The sequence below is a fragment of the Tenebrio molitor genome, chromosome 1 (genome assembly GCF_963966145.1).
Source record: "Tenebrio molitor chromosome 1, icTenMoli1.1, whole genome shotgun sequence".
NCBI classification, from domain to species: Eukaryota; Metazoa; Arthropoda; class Insecta; order Coleoptera; family Tenebrionidae; genus Tenebrio; species Tenebrio molitor.
In genome coordinates this window covers 21,718,091-21,729,924 of record NC_091046.1, presented here as the reverse complement: position 1 = coordinate 21,729,924, position 11,834 = coordinate 21,718,091, and positions in this window count along the sequence as shown.

Genomic DNA, 11,834 nt, shown 5'->3' with positions numbered 1-11,834 from the left:
CACTAATGGCGGAAAAGATCGGCCAGGTCTTTAGGAATTCAACTAAAAAAATCTATTATTTATTTCAGATGGTTCAAGAGTTATAAATTTGTTAATGAAGCCCTGCAACCTCGCTTTTTTTTATAATAATCAATATTTGTCAATTAATTCTCTACTTGACAGTCGGACCTATCAAATAATTTTTTTAAATGTCATTTTTTTGAGTTCAGCTGTATAGTATTTTTATCTTCCTAAGGAATTTTGGCTTAAGTCATAAATAAACCGAACAAAGACCCTACTTAAAGAAATTTATTGTGATATTGTACCTGTCAATCACTAGCCGGCCTCGGAGAAAAAAATTACCTGGGGTAGTACTCAAAATATTTGTCGGAGGCCGTCTAGTAATTGACAGGCACAATATGACAATAAATTTCTTTAAGTAGGGTCTTTGTTGGGTTTATTTAGGGTTTAAGTCAGAATTCCTTAGGAAGTTACAAGCACTATACAAGAATGGATATTGTAATCCTCTACGGTCCAACTGAATTAAGCACCGGCAGTTCAAATTCTCGTAACAGACATCCCATTAGTTCGAAAATTTTATAGTCAATGGGACAGGCACCGTCGCCGTCGTTGAGCGTTGTCGCTGAAGCTCAATTTCACTCATCTTTGGTCTACTGCAGCGACTGCGCCGACTTGCTAAGCTGAACGGACAGACACATTGAAATAGTAGGAATGAAACTTTGCGACAGCGCCGACTACAGCGTTTTTACTGCGACAACATGTTTGATAAACCAACCTTTAAATCTTTAATGAATACCCACCTTAAAACCTAACCGACATGACATGATGTGTTTGCTATTGGAAATTTAATAAGTTTTAACGAATTTATAAAATCACAGAGAGTGAATTTCTTATGAGCACATTTCAAAAATACGCTTCGAGCAATATTTGACCCCGAACGAACTGACTTGTGATGCGAAATTTAGTTGTTTAGAAATCATAAACCACTCTCCAGTCAAGGTTTTTCTAAAGACGCAGTTAATTTTTTGGGCCAGTAGTCAGTGGGGGCTTGGGTTAAAGGACACGGGAGCACGTGCCGCTACATCCCAAATTGTTGTATTAAAATTGGCGCATAATATTTACATTACATGATTCTGTTGAAATACATAGGTACAAGCAAAAATCTCTGGTAGAATTCTATTAATTTACTGTTAACCCTCTAGGTACTTACGGAGTTATTAACAGGCAACAAGTAAAATAAACATTCCAGTACTAATTTTATCCTTTTGATTATTGTGAAATTTAAACTGCAGATTTTAGACGGTGAAGAATAAAATCCCATTAATGGAATAACCCAAGTAATTTTTACATGCCTTTTTAAAATGTTGAATGCTCTAAGGAGAAACTCGTCCTTGAAAGACGTCTGTTTTGCAAGAAAAAAGAAAAAAACTGTGTTAAGCGTGGCTGCAGATGCAAAAACGTAGACGCGTACGAAACAAACGCGCATTGTCGCCGAATTTTGGTCACACCTCTTCGCACAAATGCAGGTGACATATTTAACGTTTATCTTTCTAACCTTACAAACACTTATAAAGTTAAAGACAACATTTGGACGTAATTTATTATACTGGATGCTTTAATTCTTCCATAAAGCACTAAAACAGGATTGGGATATTTTAGCAAGGTAATTTAGTTCACGTACACTTCCTGTGTCTTCAAATAAATTGACGGCTCGCTAACCTTAAATTTTGTAAAGCCTACATTTGGATAATGTTCCACGAGAAAACGAACTGTGTCACTGAAGTTCTTACGACACTCTCGATAGGCAAAAATTGTTTCCTTTTTCAACAATACAGCGTGTCCCAGAATTGGCGCCATATCCTTATATGGCAGATACAGAATCGTTAAAGAAACTCATATTTGTAAAAAAAAATGTCCAGGCTTCAAAGGTTTAAGAGTTAGAGACTATTAAAATTGACCAATGAGGAGACAATTTTTCAAATTGAACTTATTAAAGTCGTTGAAAGTGAGCCATGTAAAAAATCTAAATCCAAGTGTTAACGAAGTTTGAATGATTTTTTTTGACATTACTGACGTTTCTAAATGTCATAGATATTATCCGTTCACGATTGTTTCAAATTCGGACTGCCTATGAAAATCTGACATTTTAGTTGGCAATATTGTGATTTGGCATAATAAATCTATTTTAGGTTATAATTGAGTTACACTGAATCAATTAGGGAATTGACAACAAGACGAATATTTAATAACGAAACGTCTATGACGGGACCTGACGCCAATCTAACAAAAAAATATCGTGGCCTGCGTATTTAAAACAATCGTGAACGGCATATATAATCAATTCACTTTTGTAATGACGAACTAGAGTTACTAAATTTAGTAACTTTTGTCTTGTGAACACATCTTTTTACCGCGAATTTGGGCTTTTAAAAAGTTAGGTTATGGGTCACGTCATTTGTTCTGTTAAAACTGGTCCCAATCAAAGTATAGTGAAATTAAATTTGTTTAATTATTTTGAAAAAAAAGCAACGTTGCACTAAACAAATACGAAAAGGCAGTTGAACGTAACAATGAAATAATTTTGCATTTTGCTACTCATCCTCGTCATCGTCGATGTTTTCTAAGTCCAAATCGGAATCTTCAACCAAATTAACAATAATTGGGGATATGTCATGGATGCTAAAGTTTCCCATAAGCCTTGTTCTTGTTCTTCATTTAAAATTTTGTACATACTTCTGGGACTGAAGCCTGTACAGCACTTGGGAAGAGTTTTATTTTAGATTAGGATTTACCGAAAAAACATTCGCCACTGCTTCTACAATTTTGCACTTTACATATTTACGTTTCTCCATGAGGAATTTATTTTATTTTGTTGAAAGCCTTTAAAATGTGCTGCTTCGTCTGCTTGCTTATTGATGCTTTACTCCGTTTTGAAAATTCATTCATTTTGGCAGTGACAATAATATGACAATTTAAATCATTGCCAACTGTCGAATTTTCATTTATTTTGTAAAAAAATCCAACAAAAAAAAAGTTCCAGTTAGTTCGTCATTACAAAAATGAATGCATTATAGAGGTATTTTCATATTTGGTGGCGGAAACAAAAGACTGAGAAATGTCACAAAAATGTATTGTCAGTGTCAAATTTGTCATAAACGCCGTAAAAAGGAATGTCTAGGTAAATTTAAACTTTCGCTAAATTGATTGAAAAAATAAATTCTAAGGAAACCAATTTTTGTCAGTGGTTCAAAAGGAAAAGTTATTCTCATATAATCAAACGGATTACAAATTTTGTCTCTAATTCGATGACGAATAACTTTCTTATGGCCAATTTGCTGCATTTCTGTCGAAATCACGAACGTCTTTGAGAAATTTGACACTGACAATACAAATTTGTGACATTTCTCAGTCTTTTGTTTCCGCCATCAAATATGAAAATATCTCTAGATGGTTATTTTAAAGAAATTCCATGATCACAAAAAAAAACTATAAAAACCCTTATTAGAAACCATCGTATTTAATAACAATTAATTTCACATAAGATGTTCAAACTGCTTTCCACCCACTTCAATACACAGAGTTGCTCGTCGCAGCAAGTTATTTTGAACATTTCGTAACATCTCAGACGTCAAAGTCGCAATAGACTCCTGCAGTCTGTTTTTCAATTCTTCCAAAGTGTCCACTGACTCACGGTATATGTAGTCTTTATAAATTGATTCCACAGAAAAAAATCCACTCCTCGACTGATTCACCAATGCGGATACCATGTATTCAGTACTTGCTGGGTTAACCTTGAATTTTGGGGAGGGACACCGTCATGTTAAAACAATATTTGTCTCCTCAAGTTTAAATCGATGTCTTCTAATAATTCCGGAAGATTGTTTTCAAGAAAATCTGAATAATCTTCACCATTCAGACGTCGAGGAAGACGAAAAGGTCCTATCTAAAAATACAAACATTACAAATCTTAGATTAAAAGTGAAATCACTAAAGTTATTAGTATTATCAAGCAATCATCAATTATTCCAGCCCACACATTAGTACTAAATTTTTCTGGAAAACCTCTAACTCCAATAATATTTGGATTTTCATCCGCCCAGAAGTGCCAGTTGTGAGTGTTATACATCCCTTCTCTTGAAAATGAGCATTCCTCGGTAAAAAGAATATTCCGAGCGAAGTTTGGATTCAGCTCATTTTGCTACAACAGTCATCGGCAAAATCCTATTCCTCTAGGATAGTCTGCTTTTTGAAGCTGCTGAACTCTCGTATAATAATATTGAGAAGGATGTAACTGCTGCTCTTGAATAATGCTATGTGTAGTGGATTTCGAAGAACCAACCATACGCGCAATTACACGAACACTTCTTCTTGGGTCATCAAAGTCATCATCCACAGCAGTTCAAGAACTGTTTCTTCCACTTCTACTTCACGTGCCTGACGTGGAGCTCCAGCTACATCTTTTTTTACTGGCATTACACTACCCGTTTCTCTAATTCGACTGAGTAGTTTTAATATGAAATGATTGTCGGGATGACGCCGATCGGGAAAACGAATGGCATACTCACGAGCAGCTGCTGCTGCATTACGGTCACATTGGCCATAGAGGATGGCCATTTCTAAATATCCTTCATTAGAAAATGACACGACTGACAAAATTATGAAAAAACGTCAGTGTCAAAATAATTCATTCAAAATCATAATTTTTTTACATGGCACGCTTTGGAAATTGTTGTAGTCTTTTAGGAAAAATGCTTCCTCATTGGTCAACTTAAAAACTTAAACAATTCCTAGCTCTTTAATCCTTGAAGCCTGAACAATTTTTTTGCAAATTTGGATTTCTTTAGTGATCACGATTCTGCTATTCATCGGTATGGCGCCAATTCCGGGACACGCTGTATTGAAATTTCTGCCATTGTAGTCTATTTTAAGAGTATTTTCCATAAATTTACACAATTTGACTTTTCTAATAAAACGCGTCCACTTTTGACAGATGTTAAGGGGTGTACAAAATGTTGCTTGGCAACTTTTCATCAATTGTTTCAAAAGGTAACTGCTCAAATACCTTCAAAATTTAGATTAAATTTTTAACAACAAAATCTAATCTTTTCGTTGAATTAGACGAGTGATTTAGTTAATTGTTTGTGTAGATACCTATTTTTAATGTTTAACAATCTAATAATAATTGCGCTTAATTTTCAATAAAGGAAACACGTGTTAAAATTACATTTTTTAACTTGAGGTGATGTTATTATTACTAATTGAAGCATCCTGTATACATATTTAAACGCAATTTAAATAAATTTTAACTGTCGACATTAATAATTTACTGACATGCAGTACTGTAAATAAAGAAATATAAAAACACTGCAAGCAGGATATAACATTATATGGGGAAATAGATAATTAGGTGTACGCTATTTTTTTGAAATTAAGTGTACTATCGCTGGCCAAAAAAACTCGTAAACTCGGTACAGGTTGCAAAGACACACTTGTCATTTGCAACAGCACTTTTATGGCATTAGTCATTTGAAATTACTTTAAAACTGTACTTATATGGAAAATATTCAACCCAAACTATGATTTTCTGGTCCCTTTGTGCTTTTATTTGGTTCAGAAATATGAAAAAAATGCTGTTGCAAATGACAAGTGTGTCTTTGCAACCTGTACCGAGTTTACATAAAGTTGACTCAAGTTGCAAAAAAACACTTTGCCTTTGCAACAGCATTTTTATGGCATTAGTCGTTTGAAATTACTTTAAAACTGTACTTATATGGAAAATATTCAATCCAAATTATGATTTTCTGGTCTCTTTGTGCCTTTATTTGGTTCAAAAACATTGAAAAAATGCTGTTGCAAATGACAAATAGTTTTTTGCAACTTGAGTCAACTATAGATGACAGAACAACAGATCCAAAAATTGAAAATTTGAGTTGTGTAAACATCGTAAGTAAGTAAAGTTTATGTAAAGTCCATTCACGTTGGATTTTCCTAGTCAAGGTCAAATAATTCAATATTGTGGCGGTGTGATTTTTAGTTCAAAAATGCTTTAGCTGTGTATGTCACCAATACGGGCTGATAAAGTAACCAAGTCATTCGTAGACTGTAGAGGTTATGTTATTCCCTGTCAGCAAAGAAACAGTCATTTTTCAAATATTGTTATTAAACTTTTTAGAGGATAACAATAGGTAATAATACATCCATTTTGTTATCATTTGCACTAAAAATAGTGTCAGTTGTTAATCGGTATGATAGGATTAGGAACATACAATAGATACCTAACTCCTACCTACTGCTTGCGTTTTGATTAAGTGAAAAAACCCTTAATGACTACATTTACCTACTTAACCTTCTGCGACTAACATGATGAGTGATGAGGAACCAGAATAAGTTATAGAAATTGAACCCAATAGGAAATTGTGTGAAGTTTCTTTCATTGGAAGCGATGGAAGTACCTAAGGAATGCATCTAAATGATGGAACAAAGGAGGCAATAAAATTTCAGTTATTCAGAGACACTTATACGTTTTGATTGTGGTTGTGAGTGTTGCGACGTTTCAAGAATGTATTGTTACAATTGCATACCACAAAAGAAAGGTGTATTTTGATTTTTAATGGTATTTTTCTAATTTTCGATGTACATAATTATTACCTTTGAAATAATGTTGTATTGTTAAAACTGCTCAATACAGGTCGTAAATAGATTATAATCATGTTAATACATACATTAAATATTAAAGGATTCTAACTAATTAATTTTCGAACTGAAGCTATTTTTTCTTGAGTCCGTATTAGCTTGCGGGTTTCGTCACATTACGTCAGTTGTGGAAGGTTAACCCAATTTTAAAATTAACCTTTTTTCTTTTCCCCATGGTAAAATCACCCAGGAATAGAACTTTATTAAAAAATCTGTAACTTTATTTAACATTCAAACTTAAAGACGTCAAATCGCTCTCAATCGCTCTATCACGAATAAAACACGATAATGTAAAAATTACTAGGGAAGGAGTCGCAGGCTTGCAACGTGACAACAATTTGGCAGGGAAAATCCAACGTGAATGGACTTTATGCATAGGTTTGATTTTTTGTTTGGCCAATAAAACGGTACGTTCATTAACAATAACCTCAGCAGCCGAATCGAAATCTCTTAAACTTTGCGCTGTACTTAGTCTGTTTTTGAATTTCAGTTAAACCCATTTATTCGAATTGATTTTGACACTGACAATAACGTTTAACGTTGTAGACTTTGATTTACAATACTAAAATTTTGGCTGTACGAGATTTTTTTGGCTAGCGATAGTACAGTCCATTCACTTTTGTTTTAGACCAGAGTAGGCTATGCTATAGAAATTTGGCGAGTTGTATGGTAAGACTGTGGCTGAATGACAATATACATCATGTATAATATTTGAGGTTACACTTTCTTGTCAAAATTCATGACCATGTAGCCTAGCATTATCATTTTCCAATTAACTACATACTCTCGTGTCAAAAATAGATTACTTCCTAGAATTCGAACTTTTAGGGAAATAACCTTTTTCATGTTGTGTGTAACTAGAATTTTCAAAAGTTATTTTGAATGCTTAAGGTTGGTTACTTTGAATTGAGAGATTAAATCCAAATAAATATGCCGCCAGTAACCAAAATTGATTGTGAAACGAAAAATCATCTATCACTTAGCGAGAAATTAGTCATTTGCAACTGTTACAATTAATTTGCTGTCTTACATTTTTGGGATATCTTTTGTTTGTCACCAGAAATCACCTAACCAAATTTATGGCAACCTAGTAACGAATATCCCTAAATCCTAGGGAGTAATCCATTTTTGACACGAGAGTAGTTTCGAGGACTCAATAATGTGTGTATTTAGTGATAAATGTAAATATTGCACAAATTTAAAACTAATTTACCTTAATACTTAATAATAATGTCAAATTTGACACTGGCAGTTCGAACAATTTTGATTTTGTTATTTTGACATAGCCCCGATACCAATATTTAAAAAAATTAAAATAGCCTACTCTGGTCTAAAACAAAAATGAATGTATTATACTATGGCGGCCAAAAAATTTTAGCCGTCAATTTCTGTCACTTCAAAAAAAAATTGTAAGCCATACTTTATTGTCATTATGATTATCGTTTTGATTATGATATATTTTTTGGGTGATAAATTTCAAAACTCGAAATTATTTTATCCTTTTCTACTACACAGACGTTTACCTCAGGTTATCTATGTACGACTGCTCTAATTTTGTTCATTCATGTCGGATTTTTGGAATATCTGAGCTTTAAACAGTTCAAATTGATTGTCAGAATAACAATATGCATGTCAAAATGACAAGAATCGAAAGTGGGGTTACGGTTCCTAAAGGTTTATTTACACTTTAGATGAATGTCAAGATAGTGACGGCTAAAATTTTTTGGCCACCATAGTACTATTGGGAGCATGGAATTTCGGGCAGCAATTATTTTGTCATTTAAAAAAACCCTTTAAGCATACCTAAATGTCATAATAATTAATTTTGACTGAACTTCAAAATAAACTGTCACAATTATTTTACATTTTAGTTATTGATTTCGAGAGTTTAATCGAAGACTGTTTAGTTTTCGGAAAATCACATCAAAGCACTTGCAACTTTTCAGGATTGATGAATACAATTTGTCAAAATGATATGTGACAATAGTAGATAATAAAATGAGTTTATTAATACGTCTAGAACCTAAAGCCTATTTCACATCTTATATCAGCCAAATTTGAAGTCTCCCCGAAATTCCGTGCTCCCAGTAGTACAGCTACGGCCACAGAATTTCGTCAGTTATTTTACTTTCAATTCGAAAAAATTTGTGTAGCCTAAACTTTGTTGTCATTATGACTGACATTCAAAATTTTTGTGACAGAAATTCTGTCACGCACAATAAAAATGATTGACCAATTGACATCCATGTCAAAAATTCCAATGTGGGGTTAGAAATATATAAAACCTCTTTTGCACCTAATGTCAGTTGAATGACAACAACTGACGAAATTCCGTGACCGTAAATGTATGTAGTTTTTTTTTTTAGGAGCTGCAATCCTGATCACGGCACCAATGAAATGTTGCGACTTTCCGGGATCATCCGGGTCTGTGATCCGGGTCAAGGCACCAAGACGTTATGGGTTTATCCTGGTCATCGACTTTCACCTTGGATGATATTTTGGCGGAGAAATACGAAACAGAAAATTATGAGAAACGAAATACCTACTGATTGATCCTACGTTATTTTGTGTTACAACTATCCCACCTCCACCCGGCGGCACGGCAATTTTGCCGGAGTACATACACTATTACGGATATTACTATCAAGTAATAGTGCAGTGCTTATCAACATAATTACCGGCGTCTCGCCTCCGCATTATGACTTTGTTGTGTATTATGTTCTGTGTCAATGTTAAGGAACTTCCTCACGATGTGACATGAGTATAATAATATACCTTTTTGAATTTCAACTACCAATGTGTTATCTAAATCCAGAATTTTTAAATTTTTAAAAAGAGATTGCGGTACTATTCCCGTTGCTGAAATTACAAGTGGTAAAATCGAAATTTTTTCTAAACCAAAGATTTCTCATAGCAACGGACAGCTCTAAATATTTATTAATTTTTGTGTTATATGTCTGTGTTATATTATGTGAATTTGGAACAGCTATATCTAAAAGATATGCTTGCTTTTGTTGTTTATTTAAAATTATAATGTCTGGTCTGTTATGCTTAATATGAATGTCAGTTAAAATTGTTCTATCAAAATATAACTTGTAACTGTCATTTTCCAAACAACTTTCTGGTGTATAACTATAATGTGGTTGTGTATTCTTTAATAAATTGAATTTAACAGCTAAATTCATGTGTATAATTTTAGCGAATATATCGTGTCGTTTTTTATATTCGCTTTGAGCCAAAACGGTGCAAGAAGAAATAATGTGTTCAATTGTTTCCCCTTCAGTTCCGCAAATCCTACATTTATCAATTATCGATTGTAAACCGCATATGTGTTTTTTATAATTTCTTGTATTTATAACACAAAAATTTGTTACACAGTCTAGGACTGGTTTTACAAATCTATGAGGGGCATGATGACCAACTCAATAGACCGGGACCAATGGCTTAACGTGACTTCCGAATCACGTATTATTATTATTATTATTATTTTATTTAGGGTGATCAAGAAGGACTGGCAGCACAATTAAGAAATTTTTTTAACTCGGTTGATGTAGGTATAGTATTAACAACGACAAGCCATCAACAACCGAAAGTTACTCCTGTTATACGATTTAAAATACAATTCAGTGTTACCAACTTAAACAGTCCTTCTTGATCATCCCGTATTTAATTTACGTTCTACGGAGACCGTTTCCGTTGGAAGAGTTTAACATGAATTGAGCACACTCCACTTAAATTTTATTTAACAAAAACAAATCATCGTGTCTGGTGGTGTTTGGTCCCAACAAAATGTATAAATAAATCAGTGAATTTAATATCTAAATGACTTTCGGTGGACGTTTGTTTAAAGTTTGGGTGAATGAAATTTGACCCAAGTGACGTGGGAAATATATGTTATATCCCAGTGCAGTGCTAAGCTAGTTTCCCACAGTGCACCATCCCGGACGAAGTGATAACTAACCCTGACCCTAATAATTTAAGCTGATTTATTTCTTTGCTTTTAACGCAGATGTAACTTTTTACTGTAAAACTTTAGTTTTCCCACCAGTTATCTAAAAATTCAATATTTCGTTTGTATCATATTACTCATTTTCTACTCAGATTTGGTTCACACGCCCAATATTTCGTTTGTATCATATTACTACTTTGCCTACTCAGATTTGGTTCACATGTACTTTACTTTCTGTAAACGTGTGGATGTCACTTAGTCGTTAATCTTCTTTTTTTTTATCACTCCCTATATAAGACAAACGTAACGTCCACACGGGGGCATTTTTCTTACCATCTTTGTGCACGACACTGTCACTGTCGTATTCGTATCTAATTTTGTAACTTGTGTTTAATAAAGTTATTATTTAAAAAAAAAAAGTGTTTTCGGTCGAAACATAAAATTGGCGCAGTCGGTAGGATTCGCACGGATTAAATAAAAATTTAGTCTTGTGTTCTAATACTTTAGTGCGAATTAACGAATCTTTGCGAAACTAATTCCTGGGAAGAAGCGAGAAAACCTCTTGTACACTACTTGAAGAAGAATCGTCAAAGAAAATTTGAAGAAATCAAGAACAGCTAGTACCTGGGCTTTGGAAAGAAGAAACCACCCGGACAGCATCGATGAAAACGATTTCTCTTGTACTGTAAGTAGTACTTGTGTTACAATCTAACACTCAATTTGTCAGGATTCAAAAACAAAACTCAGACCTCTTAATAATTTACTATATTAAGGACTCTTGCAAATCAGTACAAGTTACCAGATCTTAGGTCAAAACAAGAGTGTCTAAAAACTAACTAAAATCGCATTTATACATCCCCTTTCTTACATCTGGCATCCATCTATCACCTCACTCACCCAACGCCCACACCAAATGCACAAACCACATGCACTCGCAAAAGACCACAACGGTCATATCAGTCCCAGCAAATTTACACACTAACCATAAAAAAACACATGTCAACTGTTTCTAACACCCATGGGAAACGCAGAGGGCTGTCTTTGATCTGTCGACAAGTGTGACTAATGGACATTTGCCCTCGTTTCGCATAAGTGAAAACTACCACGGTCCTAACAAAACAAAAAAAGGAACTTATGTCTAATTAATCCATTTTTCAACATCTATAACATTCGGCCTTTCCTGACCAGTTCT